Source organism: Corapipo altera, unplaced genomic scaffold (genome assembly GCF_003945725.1).
Source record: "Corapipo altera isolate COAL_440 unplaced genomic scaffold, ASM394572v1 61411, whole genome shotgun sequence".
In the NCBI taxonomy this organism is placed as follows: Eukaryota; Metazoa; Chordata; class Aves; order Passeriformes; family Pipridae; genus Corapipo; species Corapipo altera.
The window spans coordinates 27,562,737-27,581,388 of NW_020884875.1; positions in this window are offsets into that span (position 1 = coordinate 27,562,737).

Genomic DNA, 18,652 nt, shown 5'->3' on the forward strand with positions numbered 1-18,652 from the left:
TACTCTCAATTTGAAGCTATTTCCCCATGTCCTGTCACTACATGCTCTTCCAAATAGTCCCTCTCCATCTTTCCTGTAGGCTCACTTCAGGGACTGAAAGGCACCAATTAGGTCACCCCTAAGCCTTCTCTTCTCCAGGCTGAACAATCCCAATTCTCTCAACCTTTCCTCGTAGCACAGGTGCTCCATCCTTCTAATCATCTCGGTGACCTCCTCTGGACTCACTCCAACAGTTTGATGTCCTTCCTGCATTAGAGACCCCAGAGCTGCATGCAGGGCTCCAAGTGGCATCTCACCAGAGCAGAGTAGAGGGGTAGAATCACCTCCCTTGCCCTGTTGGCCGCTCTGCTTTTGATGCAGTCCAGGATACAATTGGCTTTCTGGGCTGCAAGTGCACATTGCCAGCTCATGTCCAGCCTCTCATCCCCCAGCATCCCCAAGTCTTTCTTGATGGGGATGCTCTCAAGCAGTACATCCCCTCAGCCTGTATTGATACCAGGGGTTGCAACCACCCATGTGCAGCACCTTGCACTTCGTCTTGTTAAACCACATGAAATACCCATGGGGCCACTTCTCAAGGTTGTCCAGGGCCTTCTGGATGATATCTTGTCCTTCAGATATGCCAACTGCACCACTCAGCTTGGTGTCATCTGCAGATTTGTTGAGGGTGCATTTGATCCCATTGTCTATGTCATTGATGAAGACATTAAATAACACTGGACCCCTGAAGGACACTGATGTCCATTGGGACTCTGAGCCATTGACTACCACTCTCTCAATGCCCTTGGTGAAGCCATGCTGTCTGTCTTGAATCATGTCCCTGTCCTCCAGGTACCTTAACACAGCTACTAGAAGGATCTGTTCCATGATATTCCCAGGAACAGAGGGTAAGATGACAGCTTGATAATTCCCAGGGTCCTCCTTTCTACCCTTTTTAAAGGTGGGTACAATGTTTCCCTTCTTCCAGTAATCTCGGACTTTCTGTGACTGCCATGACTTTTCAAATATCATGGAGAGTGGCTTGGCAACTACATCAACAAATTGCCTCAGGGCTCTGGGATGCATCTCATTGGGTCCCCATAGTCTTGGGTATGTCCAGATTCCTCAGATGGTCCACAATCTGATCACTAAAACTTATTTTTGCTTCCCCTGACCCCATCCTGCTGTTCATCCATTTGCGAGCTGTGGGAAGAGAGGTTGCCATTGAGAACTCAGGCAAAAAAGTTGTTGAGTACTTCAACCTCCTCATCATTCTTTGTTACCATTTTGCCAGACTTGTCTATTTGCAGGGTACACTTTCTTTGACCTTCCTTTTCTGCTTAACATACCTGTAGAAGCCCTTCCTGTTATTCTTTACATTAAAAACTGGTTATACTATGTATAAATGACTTGGAAGGAAAATTGAAATCTATACCAACAGAGACAGTAGATGATATAAATATTAGGGAGAGCTAAATACTGTAGAAGATAAATCAATGAAAGAGAGAGTGACCTCAGTCGCTTGGTACACTTGTTCTTCTAAACAAAGACAATTTAACAGAGTGAAATTCATGATCATAGGCCCAAAATTCATCCTTTGCCTACAAATGGGGAAGATCAGAGGAAGACTCTTGATCCGGAAAGTTTTCAGCAACTGCACAGACAAATGTTTCAGCATTTGTATCTGAATCTCATAAAGTCAATCCTGGAATTCTATGTCCAGCTCTAGAAAGGATAAGAGATGAGCTAATGGTATGATCAAAGACAGGAGAGACGTGCTTTGGAGAAATACCTCAAGGTGTGTTGTCTATTTACTGGATTGAAAAGAAGCTTAAGGATTGACGTGCTACGAAAACCCTGACTGTCTCCATGAGGAATGTACATTTGATCTGTTTGGTTTGTTGGAGAAAGGCATATATATATCAGTGCCTGGAAGCTGGAAGTAACGAAGGCAACATTAAAGTTTGAAAGGAAAATTAGAGCATTGTGTGTTATTGACAGCATTGAAAGAATCTGTGAAATACTGCAGTCAGTTCTTGATTGCTTCTAAATTAAAGTACTGTTGAGATTAATTTTTAGAAGTTATACAGTAGTTTCAAGTGAGATCTCATGTAGAGTAGTCCTCTGATCTATGTAACACAGAGAACAATAATTAGAAATTACAGTTTTAGCTACTTATAGCATTTATAAGCAAATTTATGAAATTTGGTCCTATAACCAGCAATAAAAAAAACAAACAAACAAAAATTTCTCCTAATAAATTGGGTTGTGAACTGGACTGGTGCCTATGCATGTAAGGCAAAATCCAAATAAAGAACATAGATCTTGTGGCACTTGAGAGAATGAAAGATTCCAGTTCCTCCCTGTACCCCAAAAACTGTATATGAATGTATGAGATACAGTAGATCTCCTTCCATTTGGGGTGGGAACTGGAGGCCAGAAAGGATTCCCGCAGGCATAACAGATGGCATTCAGTGCCTATTCTTAGGCACCTACGCGAGTTCCCAGTTGTCTAAATCTCTTAAAAGGCTAGACTTCAGGCCTTCCTCACATATGTAGAGCTTTTGAGCAGAGGAGACTAAGTAGTAGATTTTGTTGTCAGACATTGCATCTACTGCCTGCTCTTTTTGCAGGTAACACCCACTGAGAAGTTGAGACTCCTTGTTAAGTCCTTTCCATTTTCTGTGAAAAACTAACATAAAGTATACATTCAGAGCACTCACGTTTGTTAAATAAGATTCCCACTTCTGTTAATAAACTAGATATGTTGTACTGATTTGAGAATTTGCAGTTTTGGAAAAATTTTCAGATGGCATGTTAATAGTCAGTTAATTATTTTAACTTAAAGAGGAGTCTTCCAAGGAACTTTCAGATTCATATATCTTTCTCCCTCTCTTTTAGTCTTCTGAAGATGGTATTTTGTGTGATATAGGATGTACTTTTCATTTCAAGTGATTCCTCATATTTTTTGTTTTCTTGAGATGAATACTATAACTTACTAGGAAAGAAACAGCCATTTCCAGATAATTTTGGTGAGTGACTCACTGACAGTTTTGTATCTAGTTTTTATGCTAATTCACAATCTCTAGGTAGTTCATGACCTTTTTCTATATGTCTAACATATAGAGTCATAAGCCTCAGAGGAAAACTTTTTCTTAACATGTGCATGCATGTGCCTGTACACAAACATATCCAAAAATTTTAAAATGTGTTCCAGAAACATTGTCACCTTCAGGGGATGGGGGTGGGTAGAATTAGGTTGGAGAAGATGTCTAAGATTCAGAAGTCCAACTGTTGACCCGGCACTACCAAGTCCACCACTAAACTATGTCCCTAAGTACTACATCTACATGCCTTTTAAGTACCTGCAGGGATGGTGACTCAACTGTTTCCCTGGGCATCTTGTTTCAGTGCTTGATAACCCTTTCTGTGAAGAAATCTTTCCTAATATCCAATCCAAACATTCCCTGACACAAATTCAGGCCATTTGTTCTCCTGTTGCTTGTAAATCCTCACTGACAGCCTCCCCCAAGCCATTATTCACGTTAATAAGCAAGAATCCTTGATTCTTAACCGCTGAGATCTAGACAGACTCTTGTGGTCCTTCCAGCAGCTTCATTCCATGAGACTTTGAGTTTAAAAACTCCTTTGAAGAGAGATCGTGTGGCAGTTTGAGCTACATTAGAAATCCAAAATCCAATTTTCCAGGCTCCCCCCACCCCTTCCCAAAATTTATCCTAACACTGGAGAGAAATTTTCAGACCAGAGGCTTCTGTAGGGGAAAGGGGAAGTATATACATTTATTTACACAAATAAATATACTGTACAAACTAAAGGCAACTATATATATATATTACATTTCTGTCAGTCCTTTTAGCCCCTTCCTTTAACTTTAGTCCGGAAAGAAGCTTTTCAAGGCTGGAAAGTAACGAGTCCCTCTTGTGGGAGTGTTCTGGGTCTGAATGCTCCCCCCTCACCAAGTTCCAGTTGTTTGTTGCAGTCTCTCCTCCTCATGAAGTCCAAGAACATAGCTTTGAGTCCTTGCTCTTCTGCTGCTGTGTGATTTCTCCCTCTCAGTCTCCCACTTCGGTTCTTAGGCTGCTGCAGTGCAGCTTATCAATGTACGCGTCCTGGAATCTTCATTGCTCTAAGTCAGTTTTTTGGCTGCCCCCGGTCAGCTTCAGCAGGCAACTCCCAAGCTCTTCGTCCATCTCCAGTTTCACCTGGGACTCTTCTCCCGAGTGCCAAGCTGATTTATCAGCCCATCCACTTGGCTCTGCTCAAACGCTGAGCCTTAAAATCCACCCCCCACCAGCCTAAATGCAGTGGGGGGGAAAGCCCCCTAGCTTTGGCCACAGGCAGCTCGGTTCAGTTATGCACTGTCCCAAGCGTCCCACAGCTGCGGCGGGGGGAAAGAAGGCCTAGCCTCCTCCCTCTTACCTCAGGTGCTGTGAATCTCTTCTTTCACAGTACACACTCCAAATGCTGACTCTAACTCTAGCTAAAGGCTGAGTTGGGGGGTCGCAGGGCTCCCCTCTCCCCCCAAGAGGGGAAGAGAGGGAGCCCAGCCACCCCCTGGCCTTGTCCACCTACACGCAGCAGACACCAACAGCAAAACAACCAAGACAGAACTACCAACAGGTTCCGGTGCTGTGATATATGATTTTGAGCAGAAGCAAACAACATGAGTGGTGACTGGCTCTCCAGGGAACACTGTCCTGGCACCCAATCACCTCTGAGCACCCCAGCCTCTCAGGGGGGGCCAATCTCAACCTATGACAGACCGTCTGACAATGATTTCATGCAGGTCAACATTTTTCACAGATATTTAACTTGGAGTACTTGGTGCATCTTAATGACTTACCTGGTTTCTTTTTATCTGTCACTCTCAGACTGTGATGCCACCAATTTTACGTCTAAACTTTTTGTCTTTCTGCCAAGTACAGAAATTAAACCTGGTCATTTTGTGTATAAATTTACAATATCCTAGATTATATGAACTTCCGAAAATCCTGGAATTGAAGAGGGGCTGGAATGCATAGACACCCAACACACCCTAAGCGTTAACTTCAGTGATACACTTGCAGTAGAGCACCTCTTATACAACATCCGTCAGTAGGCATTCCCACCCTTTATTTTATGAGTATGTATCTTTCCACACTTATATATCTGTGTACACATGCATATGAAGGTTTCCGTGTTATGCATTTTATGTATGTATTTATAAAAACACACACATGCACACACGCACATATGTAATCCTAAACTAAAACAGATGACTGTATGTCATCCTAATGAGTTTCTGATAATTCTTAAACCAGTGCAAATCCATTCCTTTTTTTCCCCCACATTGATTAGCAATTTAAAAACAGGTTTCTACCAGAAATTTCCAGTTTCATGAAGACAAATGGGCTTCCAGTTATAATCTGAGTATAAAAGTGAATGCTAATGTTCTAAGGATACCCTGGCATTGTCATTACATAGCTGATCACAGTCTTGATGAGCATAGCAATCTTGTATCTGTCTCTATCACTGTACTACTGAAGCAATGTTATAATATGTATGAGAGGAAGACTGCCTCTCAAAAAAGTGAACAAGTACTCACTAAGTAATGTTCCAAAATAGAACAAGGACATTGTGCAAGAGACCTTGCTCCCTACTTCTTTACTTTAGTGAAAGAGTACTCCACATAATTGCAGGAAGGAGTGCATTATGTCTTCAAAAAAGATTTATTTCAAGTACCATCAAACTTATACCTGGGATAAAGTAAGTAAATGGACCAAAATGGAAGGAGATAATACAACTTAGATTCAGTCTTGATTTTATCTGCTTTGGTCAACTGTATATCTCAGATTAGAAGCACATACTATTTTGAAGCAGGAAAGAAACCCATCTGTGTTTTCTTCCAGTTATTAGATGGAGCTTGGAAATAATTTTGAAAAAAATCACCAGAGTAGCACAGGATTTTTCTGAAACTGCCAGCTATCCTGTTCTGACACGAAGCCTAGATTTCAGAAATTGTTAACACACAACTTTGTTAAGGTGGTACATTGCTGCATTCAGTTACCTGACACAAAATATTCTTGTAGCAGCTCAAGACATTACACTGAGTTATGAGCCCACCTCATGGCACGTGGTCAGTCCCATTGAATTCAGTCAAGTACAGAAGTTTGTTCAAACTTCTCAAGTTTGAAGTCTGAGCAGTGATTGACTACATTCGTTGGATCAGGATGCACTGTGTCTTCTAAAAGGGGTTTGCTTACAGCATCTGTAGCTAGTAAAAATGGGATTTTCATATTTTGTAGTAACAGGAGGATGAAGATATATGAGGATCCAGGAAAATACCTATCATAAAAGTCCAGGTGACTACTTTTTGGTTGGCCTTGACTTACAGAAGTGGCTAATGGCTGAAAATTCATCCTTGCAGTAAGAAATAGCATAACGTCTATAAGCCATTTAGCTTTTACTTCACTATGTATATCATATATATATGATATACATAGATTATTCAGCACTTTCATGTATGCAGGAATTATTATTATATATGTGTATATGCAGAAAAAAAAGGCAAAGGAAGATACAGCAATGGAGCATAAGGGGAAAGGTAAGGACAGAGAATGATAGGAAAATTCATTGTTCAGAATTATATGATTTAGTGTACACAACTGTGTGGTTTCTGTTCTAATCAAAACACAACTTCTATATGAATATATATGAATATATGAGCATATATATGTTTAGACAAGGATTACCATGCTGGCAAATACTGGCATAACACTCAATAAAAGCAAAAAGTAGCTGATCAACTAGTCCATCCAGCATAAAAACTCTCTGCTTATAAACAAACCAACTGGCTTCATGGAGGGTAATTAAAATTTTTATTGTCCCCAGTTGTAGGCTAGACACATACTGTGTCCAGAGAAAATCTAAGTGTGCCTAACTGTTTGCCATCCTAGCAAGCTGCAATGATTTTAGCCAGCTGCTCTAAGGGCATGTCAAAGTCCTAATTGTCTTGAAGGGGGTAAAGCAATGCACTTCAGAAGATGACCAGTGTCATTGCAATGGCCTGTAGTTTCTGAAATTTGTTTTAATGTCTGCAATCAGAGAAATAGGGTGAAGTAGATATGTTCCAATGGTATTGTTGAGTTTGATTTCAAACACCTCAAAGCAATAACATTTATGTGTGTGAGCCTTTGCCTCTGGCAGTTTAGAAGAAGAATAATTTCTAAAGAAATGCATGAGTTACAGAAGGTATAATTTTGACATTAGTCTTCCTCAAGTCTAAAGCACACAACTGAATAGGAGCTCCTGTCTGGAATTAGCAAAACTTTAGCATTTCATGGATAATTTTAACAACTTAATTATTGAAATAGTCATTAAGAATACATGTTCTCATGGTCCTTCTTATAGCTTCCAAAAAGTTTATTACTCCACATGAGCTGTCAGTGTGCACTCATAGCCCAGAAAGTCAACCAAATCCTGGTTTGCATGAAAAGCAACGTGACCAGCAGATTGAAGGAGGTGAATCTCCCCTTCGACTCTGCTCTGGTGAGACCCCATCTGGAATACTGCATCCAGCTCTGGGGTCCCCAACATAAGAAGGACACAGAACTGTTGGACCGACTCCAGAGCAGGGCCACAAAAATGATAAAAGGACTGGAGTACCTTCTCTACGAAGACAGGCTGAGAAAGTTGGGGCTGTTCTGCCTGGAGAAGAGAAGGTTACATGCAGATCTCATGGTAACCTTCCCGTATCTGAAGGGGCCTACAGGGAAGCCAGAAAGGGACACTTTGTCAGGAACTGTAGTGATAGGACAAGGAATAATGGGTATAATTTGAAAGAGGGGAAATTTGGGTGAGATATTAGGAAGAAATTTGTTACTGTGAGGGTGGTGAGATACTGGAACAGATTGCCCAGGTAGGTTGCAGATGTTTCAACCCTGGTAGTGCTCAAAGTCAGGTTGGATAAGGCCTTCAGCAAGCTGGTCTAGTGGAAGGTATCCCTAGTGGAAGGGTTGGGACTAGATGATCCTTAAGGTCCATTCCAACCCTTTAAAATTCTATGATTTGGACTTCTTTCCTGAAAGGATTCAAGCAGATGCATTAGACTGGGTGGGAGCTGTGCTCTATCTTTTGTCTGTAATGCACACAAAGGGAGGTGATTAGTTGTGCTGCTGGAGGCATCCTGTGGAAACTGACTCTGATGTGAATAAGTGTGAAAGGTTCCTGCTGCCTACACCAGTCCCAGACCTGACAGTTTTCTGGTGCATCCAAAGATATTGTCAGGGATTTGACTATTTGGAACTTTTTCATGAGGGATTTTGTTCCTCTTCAGAGAAACACAAGAATGCTTGTTGAGGAAAAACAAACGTCCAGCAGTTTTCACTGACTCAGAATAAGAAAATTCCACCCTCATAGTGCAAACAGCAGCTATTTAATCTCATTGTTGAAGATGTGAAGAAATTTCCTGCTTAAGTACATTAACTGACATTCAAATTGCATTATCATGCAGTAGAAAAATAAAATTTAAATATGTCTGCTGGCATCAGGCAGTCCCAAATTTGAGGGACATTCAGAGGAGCTTAGGGAGTGTAAACTCTAATATTGCTGTGCTTATACTCTGATTTTGATTGTGTGAAATATGAAGGTTGGAATTAGGTCTTCCAGAAAGTAGAGGTTTGGAATCTCTAAAACAATCCTTGGAATTGTGTCTAGTTTGGTAAATACCTCAAGCTGAAGGCAATTCTTTCTGGAACATAGAGTTTTGCTGTTTTCAAAGTGAGGCACATGAATTTTTCACTCTAGAACAACATTTTGTCTCAAAACTTAGCTAGCAATGATACCTAAAAAGCATTCAGATTTCCAGAATTGAGCTAAACATATTGTTTAAGATCAAGGGAAACTCCTTGTTCAATTAATTATCATTTTTCCTTAAAATATCAGTTATTCCCACAATGTTGCTCCTGCAAGCAATGGGTAGCTAGCGCATCACATGACAGTCACAGGGGTATACGGTTGAGGAAATATTCACTGCCTTAACAAAATGCTGGAGGGAAACCTGGGGAGTTTCTGTGATGATTAACATGTAAGTGTGTGGTGGGGAGAAAACTGCAGGAAGTTTTATGCCAAATCCCTGATGTTACAGTTTTACATAGAGATGATCCAATGCCTCTGCATAACAACAGTGATGAGGGTTTCAAAAGTGCTGGGAAGATTTTCTTTTGCAAATCTGACCTAAGAAACACAAATGTCTGGAGACAAGATTTTTCACCCTCATCTTCTCAGTGAGGACCTTTATTCTCACAAATAACCCAACTTTTCATTTTCAGCTGCCATTCATTTTTAGTGTCATGTCACGGTAGATTGAACTCCTTAATATAGCATCATATGTGAATGAGCTATAGCGAAACAAAAGAAAAATAATTTAAAAATGAAGTTTGAACACTTCAGATTGTGTATTTAATAAAGCTTTCAAATCAACTGTTTGTTCTTGCTTTGGTCTTTATTTAAAGCAGACCAGTTTCTTGAACCCAAGTTTTAATATTTCATATGATGGTTACCAAAACACCAAAGCACATTATAAGACAATAAAAATGCAAAAGGCATCCTGTTTGACTAGATCAAGAACTTTCAAAAAACAAATTATGTGACATATCTTGGTAACTTACCCTCAAGGGAAATCTAGGACATGTTTTTTAGACTGAAAAGTTAATACAATGTTGTTCAAAGGCGCACTTACTCTGTGACTGCAGTCTGTCATTCGTGGCAATTTCATCCTTCTGCTAATTTATATTATTTGTAGAAAGAACATGTTTTAAAGAGTGATTTTTTTATATTAACAAATGTCACTGCTTTGCTATCTGGCCACATTTGAAGAAATGTACTTACACTGTTCTTCTGAATAGCAGTTAAGTGCTATACAGTTTTTTCTTTTCTCTTATGAAACAATATTGGTTCAAAATTTAGGTTCAGCTTTTCTGCTTGTGTGGGTTAGAGACTGACAAAGCAAGCTAGAATGAGACCAGATGCTGGGCATTTTTTACTGCTCAGCTTCTCTGAACCTTTCAGTTTTTGTCGATCTTCTTCCCTTTGGGCTTTCAAGATTAGAGACTACTCATTCCAAGAGATTGTTTTTTTGGATGTGACTGCCCCTTCAATGAAACTAAACTAAAGTCATGGACTTGTTTCTCTTATAAACCCCAACAGTGTTAGTCACAGTTACCCTCAAAGGATTTAATTTGCTTACTCCCATAAATTTCATAATCCTATAGAAATAGTACTATGATGCCTTAAGCCCCTAATGATTTTTTTTATTTTTCTAATATTTGTAAGACTTGTAAGTTTTATAAGAAGTGGAAGTTGGTTTTAAAAGCAGAAACCCTTCCCTTCTTTTTCCCTTGTCCCTTTCCCTGTCCCTGTAGCACCCTTGTTTACACATTCCTTAACCCTCTTACCCCATTCTATGCTCCCCATATCAGCCCTACTTCTGAATCTAATAGAAATGTTTAGTCTTTTGTCAAGGCAAGGCCTGGACAGTTGACAGAACAGCATATCTGGGCCTAAACCACAGAATACGGTCAAGAATTAGGTAACTATGTACCCTTTGTGCTCTGATGATGATGAAGGTGATGAAGTAGGTGGTCCCGAAATGCACCCCAGACCCATTTCAGGGGGTGGACCCCGGGGCGGTCCAGAGTAAAAGCCACAGGGTGGACACATCTGGGATTGGATGGATGGTATTATAAAATGTAACCTCTCGGGCACAGGGGCGTGCGTCTTGTAACATCTTAGCCTTGGCAAATAAACCCTTTCTTATCTCACCGCTAATTAACTGCTCCGGAGATTTTTTCAGCACCTAAATCCCACGGCAACAACTAACTATACTAGCACTTGAATCACACTATGTAAGAAAAATAGAAATACTGGAATGGTATGTGAAACAAAGTAAATCACTCTAGTGCTGGAAGGTCAGTCAGCCAGCCAAATGATTTTTCAAAGCAAGTAACAGAAAAACATCAGTGGCTTCCCTGAGTGCTCTTTCTTGCCACCCCTCGTCTTATTCCTGAATGAGGTACGCAGTGGGACGCTGAACCCAGGAGTTGTATGGCAAATACAGAGATTGTTCTTTAGTCTGAAAGGGCCTCTGCCTTCACCAGAGATCAGACACAGACAGGAAAAAATGATGAGGTAAAATAATGAATAACAGAGCTTTCCCTCATCTTTCATTACATACTAGTTAATTCAGTGCTAAGTTTATATGAGAATTTCCTTCACATCTACTTTTTATTTGCATCCATAGTGAAGGACGGCATCTTGCTGTGCCAAGAACTTTGCTAAACTGTGGGAGATAAATGCTGTCACAGGAAGGAGGGAAGCTGAAATCCACTGTGTACAGACAGACACTGTTTATTGCTATGTGTGTAAAATATTCAGTATTGCAAACTGTCGGCAGTTTTCTTCCCTTGTTGGTGGGTCTCCCCACTGATGTAGGAGGGGGAATGAGGAGAGCCATGAAGGAGGTGAGCTCAGGGATACCCTCAGTGATGACGTAGTGCTGTACTGTGTCACTGGAGCAGACAGGGCTCTTGGTTCTTCTGGTGCCAAAACAGAGATGTCAGGTCTGGGATGGAAAAGGATTTGGGCAGGGACAACACCTCACAGGACAGAATTGTGGAAAGCTTTGGAGATGAGAAGGAGGAAACTTCCTGTGAGGGGTGCCCAGCTTGGTTTGATTTGCAAGTGCATTATCAGTAAAGGGTGTATGCTGCCTCAATGACATTTTAAATTCTTGAATTGAATTGATGACCTGCTCTTCTTATTTGAAGCACTTGTTGCTGTCTTGGGTAATTCCAAAAGCAAACAGAGACTCAAAAAAAGGTTCAGTTTTTTTAGCCCCTCATGCAGAGGTCTGGCATGGGATAATCTATGCTTCATATACAGTATTAGGAGATTTGCAAGAGATCGAAGAAATTCACAAGGAAGGTGGAAGTGGAAAGCATATACTGCTTGGACCGCTAGGTTTGTACTTTTTTTCTAATGATGTACTAAACCTATAATATATTGAATATGTTAAAAAGAAGAAAAACAAACCGCACATTTCAGATAGACAGTAAAAGTATTTCTATTTTTATGTTTCAGTGGTACTGAAATCTTACCGTAGAGTCGAGCAGAAGCATCCAGGTTCTTCAGATAACTTCAGTGCTTGCTACATACAAGAAGATATATCTGTAAGGAAAAAGCCATATTTCCAAGTGAAACATTCACATAACAGGAATTTACTCACATTCCTTACCCCTCGTACCAGGAGGTAATCATCTGATTTGACAAAAAACCCTGGTTGTCCCTGAAGTTGCTGACTGTTACAAATCTTAGGTGAAGCAGTCCCATTGAGTATTTGAAAGTGTTTAATTGATAATCCATAGCATCTGTTTCTCTGCATAGCTGGCATATAGAAGTTTTAATGGTTCATTATAGCACATACTGCACTTAACCATGGTATCATGATTTTAGGTACTATTTCATTGTCTTATTCAAGCTTATCATTACAAGTTTGACATTATTTTAATAGCTTTGACACAATATATATAAATAAATCAGAGACATACAGCAAGGTCTGATCTGCTTTTCATGTCACTTCCTGGCTTTGTTCAAGGAAGGCTAACTTTCCCCCAAAGTTATCAAAACATTTACACAATATATAAGAATGCTTCTCTTCCCATTTTTCTGTGTACACAGATGGAGATCTCTCTTTCAAACTAAAATCTGAATTAAATAGCTAGTTCAAGACTTAGAATCAGTAGAAACTGATGATCTTTTATTTCTATAAAGAACAGTGTTATTATAACAGAGAGAATTTGACTGAAAGAACACCGTGTCTTTCATATTGTTTAGCCTCCCATTGAACTGATAAAATGTTCCAGGAACTCCATCTCTCTGGGTGGGTATGAAAACATACTGGAAAGGTTTCTTCAAAGAATACTACCAGGTGGCTTGAGAGCAACAATCTGATTTTGTTTTAGAAAGAGGCCAAGTGTGAGAAAAACTGCTGTGAATATGAATTCTCTCCCTCTTTCTTTTCTTTCCAGAGATGATAGATAAAGTGTTGACTTTAAATAACAAAACATAATTGTGTTCATTCATGTGAGCTATGGTATTCTAAGAAATGAGACTTTCTCAGAAACTCGGAAAAAAATAACTCCATATAGGATGTGTATTTATTAATTACAACAAATACTAATAACCTAGATGCAGATGGTGAAACTCAGTTTCATTCTAGTAGAATAGTGGAGCTGATTACCCAGTACACAGCAATAGGATCATTCCATGGTTCATTTAAAATGAACTACAATAATTTCAGGTTTTTTCAACAACATTATGTGAACACTCACATAGAAGATCTTGTCATTCACTGGTAAGAAAACATGCTGATGCCACTTTTGGAAATTATCTGTCATAACTGCTTATCACAAATAACAGACTGCAAGTACATTCTCTTCTCATTTACTTGAACTTTAAAAAAAAAGAAACAACAACTATTACCTGTTATTCTAACCTCAATTCCTGTAAAAATCATGGAGAAGATTATTTAAAGAATAATACAATCATCAGACTCAGTCACCATAGGTCACAAATGGAAAGTCCTGTTTATCTAATTCAATATCCTTCAGTGATAAGGTCATCTATGTAGTGGATGAATGGAAGACGGTTTTTCTCCATATTAATAAAGCTTTTGATACTATTCTTCACAGTATCCTTCTTGATAAGCTGTCCAACTGAACAGATACATAGTGTGCTGAGTGAAGGATGGGCTGAAGGGCAGAGCTCAAAAGGCTGTAGGGCATGAGGCTATACCTGGGTGGTGACTGGTCACCAGTGGTGTTCCTTAGGGTTCAACGTAGAGCCATTCTATTGAACATCTTTATCCAATATCTGGATGCAAGAGTTACTATTAGCAAGTGTTGATACCAAATTGGAAGGTACTGCTGACTGTCTCAAGGGAAAAGAGCTTTGCAGAGGGATTTGCATAGATTGGAGCACTGGGCAGTTATCAATGGCACTAAATTCAACAAGAACAAATAGCAGATTCTGTCCCTGGGATGGAGTACCGCTGGACACAAGTATAAACTGGGAGAGGAGTGTCTGGAGAGCAGCCACTACACCCTACAGAGGGATGTGGGGGTGCTGGTGGGCAGCAGCTCAGTGTGAGTCAGCAATGTGCCCAGGCAGCCAGAAGGGCAAACCCCATCCTGGGGTGCATCAGGCACAGCATCAGCAGCTGCCAAAAGCGGATCATCCCGCTGTACTCAGTCGTGGTGCGGCCTCACCCTGAGTCCTGTGTGCAGCGCTGGGCCCCACAGTTTGAGAAGGACGTGAAGGTCCTTGAATGGTCCACGGGAGGGCAACAACACTGGTGGAAGGACTGGAAGGTATGTCCTGTGAGGAGCAGCTGAGGACCCTGGGGTTGTCCGGTTTGAAGACAAGGAGACTGAGAGGTGATCTCATTGCTCTGTACAACTCTCTGAGGAGGACCAGGGAAAGGGAGGTGCTGATGTCTTTTCCCTGGGTTTTGGTGACCAGGACACAGGGAGTGGTTCAAAGCTATGCCCGAGGAGGTTCAGACTGGATATTAGGAAGCATATGATGGTCAAACCCTGGGAAAGGCTTCCTTGAGAAGTGGTTGATGCCTCAAGCCTGTCAGTGTTTAACAGGCACTTGGACGATATCCTTAATAACATGCTTTAACTTTTGTTTGTCCCTGAATTGGTCAGGCAGTAAGACTAGATGATTGTTGTAGGTCCTTTCCAACTGAAATTCTTCTATTCTGTTCTATTCTACACTAAAAGGAGGAGCTGAGATTCTAAGAAATACTTGTCTAAACCACTAATTCTTATCCTTATTTGATCCCATACTTTGACAACTCCTGAATTTCAGCCTAAGATACTTAGACTGACTGGGAAAATTATTATATTTCAACTGTACCCCGTGCTTTAATGAAATCAATTTTCCACTACTTTCTTGTCTTTCATTCAGAGTCAGTCAAAAGAATGAAGTGGTTTTTTTGTTTCTGTCATGAAAAAGAAAATTCCAGCTAAAATTGAAGTAGAAAACAGCTATTTATAAATATACTAAATCAAATCATTCTCATTTTTTCTATGTTATGATTTTTAAAATATATGCTGATTTATATTATAAAATATTACAATTAAAACTTCATGGAGTTTTTCAGTAACAATCTGTATAGAACAAATGTGTGTAATCACCAAAACCTGTTCCAAAGTGAGAAGCAGATTAAAAAAATCTGAACCACATTTAGAAAAAACTGTAAGTATTCCAGTAACTATTAATTATTTTGGTGTAAATCAAAGTAAGTTTTTCTTAAGTAATCCCTAATATATAACACATACATAAATATAATATATAGAATGATCAAAAATACATCAATGGCTTCTACTTTCAAAAATGAGTAATCCCTCAACAGTGATTGAGGGAGAGGCTCAGCAGGCTCTACAAGTTTGAGTTGTCTCAAGCTGTTTCCTCTAACCACACTGGAAGAAGCAAAGGATCGTTTACCTTATTATTTCATTCCTCTGTTCTCAGACACTATTTAATTATGCTGCGGTCACCAGGCAATGCAGATGCTAATAATAAAATTGCTATATAGGATGAGTCCATTGGACTCTTCTCTTAATGTGCACTGTACTGGTGTAAGTCATTGCTTACCTCTCTACCTCCTCCCAAAACACTGCATTGAGAACATCATTGAATCACCGTCTAATCCAAAATCCGTAGTCCAGATCATAAATGCCTTTTTCACACGCAGAGACGTGTCCATACATACGCCTATATTCACCTTACCAAAAGGGAATCTTTATCTTGACAATGGACAAACCATCCTGAGGATCTGAGTTGTTCCTGTAGGCCCATTGCTCTCACACTCACACTTTCTCCCTTTAGTATTCTGAACTGATAAAAGTATTTAAGTTCCATAACAAAATAACTGCAACCTTTATCTTCTGCTATGGTTTTAAGACTTTTTTTCTCCCTTGTAACCACTGCTGCATGTCCACAAAGGTTTGGAAGGCTATAGACCTAGGGACCTTGAAGAGGTTGTTATGAGGGATCCTTGTAGTGAAGAATCTCAAGCTGCAAAACCCAGATCTGTTTCTCCTCCAAATGATAGCAGGAGGGAGAGAAGAAATTACCTTTTCTGTGACTATGAAATATGTGTGAAGTGACAACCAGACAAGTATGACAGCATTTTGCCTCATATTTTCTCAGAGTGCGTTCAGATAAGCTGTGGAAAATTGAGCCAAGGTAATTTAAGGTGCTGCACTGCATGTGCTGACAGTTACCCACACTGCAGCTAAGCAAGCTAAGACAGTAGTAACCACCAGTTTCTTAGCACTGAAGTTCACAGTATTAATTTCAGGTGTCCTGCATTTTGTTTTCCATACATGATGCCAGATGGGTGCATTGAGAGAGAGGTCAATCCATGTGCTCTCAGGAAGGTTAACGTAACCCAGTGAAAAGCAGATAGGAAACACATAGTCTGTCTCATCCTACACCTGTTAGTTACTAAGTGCTTTGCATCTCTGAAATACTTAAGGTTTTCTGACACATTTTGCCTCCCTTTTTGCATTACTATTAAGTATCTTATTATACAAAGAGCACATTCTCTTTTCTTTTTGAACTTTAACTTTGAAATCCATGCTTGGCCAGCAGGGCAGCCAGTGGTAATTGCTTCCAGTTTAATTATGTTTCGTATGGGATAGTATTTCCTTTTATCAAGTCTGAATTTGCCACCTTTTGATTTCTTTGAATGCTTCATTGTAACAAGTTATGAGACAGGAAGGATAGAGGCTTCTGCTCTGCTTTCTCTGTAACAATTAATTATTTTGTATGCTCTTATCATGTCTTTTCTTATTCACAGCCTTTGACAAATAAATAATCCCAGTCTTTTTAATCTATCTCCCTAACCAGTTTTTTCATGTGCTTACATATTTTCAGTGCCCTGCTTTGATCCCTGTCTAATTCTGAAATATCTTTTGTGGGAGGGGTGCTGAGTTCAGTAGAATACCAAATGAGGACCTGCCATTTATGTGTATTACCAACTGTAACACAGAAAGCAGAAGATGTTACGTTACAGAAATTTCATAAAAGGCCTAATGTCTCATAGTAGCCTAGGTAAGAATAATATAGGGCTTATGTTCTATTTATGAAAGAAATCTCCAATATGACCTTATTTTGTGTAGTATTCCAGGTTCCAACTGTATCTTGAAATACTTTATGGAATAAATATGAGAACAAAAGGATTCCATAGTAAATAATGGCAGTGAGAAATAACAGCTAAGGATAGATCTGAAAGAGTATTTAGAGCACAAACTTCCATATAGTCCGAAAGAAAACTTTGGTTGCTATACCTTGCTAAGTGAGCCTATAATCTCATATTTCAGCTGGGGTGTGTGCTTTGAAGCAAATTTCCTCCCATTTACTGCAATTTGGTTCTCATGGCAGGCCACTCCCATTAAGGAGACAAGCAAAAAGAAGAAGAGACTCAGCCAGGAGTAGGTGTCCAGCCCATAGACCCAGACTACAGCTAATACAAAATAAAGCCCCTGCAATGTGTGCAGTGTGGGCTTCAGGTTCTGTGTCCCATGGATTGCTCTGCAGATGCAGTCCTGTTTTGCTCTTAGCCCTGTCACCAACAGCTGGCAGTGCATTTAGGTAGCTGAGTCAAAGGCCAAAATATCTTACAATTACCATCAACTTTTCTCATGTAAGTCTCCCAATGCTATCTCTACTATGGGTGAGGAAATACGTTGTTAATTAAGATAGTCCCTATTAGGAGACCTTTCTAGCTTCTATAAGCTGAAGGAGGAGAGATACTCGGGATGTGGTTTATTCTGAGTTTGCTTAGCAACAAACCCTTTATTTCTCCCTGCAAGGCATTCATGCAGAACAGTGCTGGGAATGGTTTTGTGGAGTACAGGGAGGGACAGGGATTGCTTCTGCTTACAGGGAGCACTGGACCACCAAATACTGCCTGCAGTGAGAGCAGAGCCACATCATGACTGGATGTGCATGCCTAAGGAGTCATTTTTGTATTCACCTCCAAAAAACTGTGTCAGGCCCTCCCACACACATCCCCCTCTACCTGTGGAAATCAGGTAGGAGTTAACCCCATTCGACACCTTTGGTTTATCCTCAAGGTGCTGCCCAGAGCTTTCCAGCAGCAGCATGCGTTAGTAGGAGGCAGTGACAACAAAATGGGGGGGGAAACAGCAAAGTGGAATTGTGCCTTTTGTGAATTTTGTAATTTCTTGTTACTTCATCAGACTGAGAACCTGAAAGGAAAAGCCAGGGGAAATTAGGATTAGAGCAGGGGAGAGGAAGCCAAGGGAAAACACCTGGAAATATTAGTAATGGAGACAACATAGTAAAGGGATCAGCTCAGTTGCCTACAAACCTCATTGATTAGCTATACAGAAAAACTCCTTGGTGCTGTATCTTTTTCTCCAGACATAGAGGGCAATGGAAATACAATCATCTGTTTGCAAAGCAAAAGCATCAGAGGATAAAGATAGGGCACATATGGGAACATTTGCTCTTCCTGAAAGATAAGGACATAATAGAATGGGAGCTAAGACAAAATCGCAGTCAGTGGTTTACCATT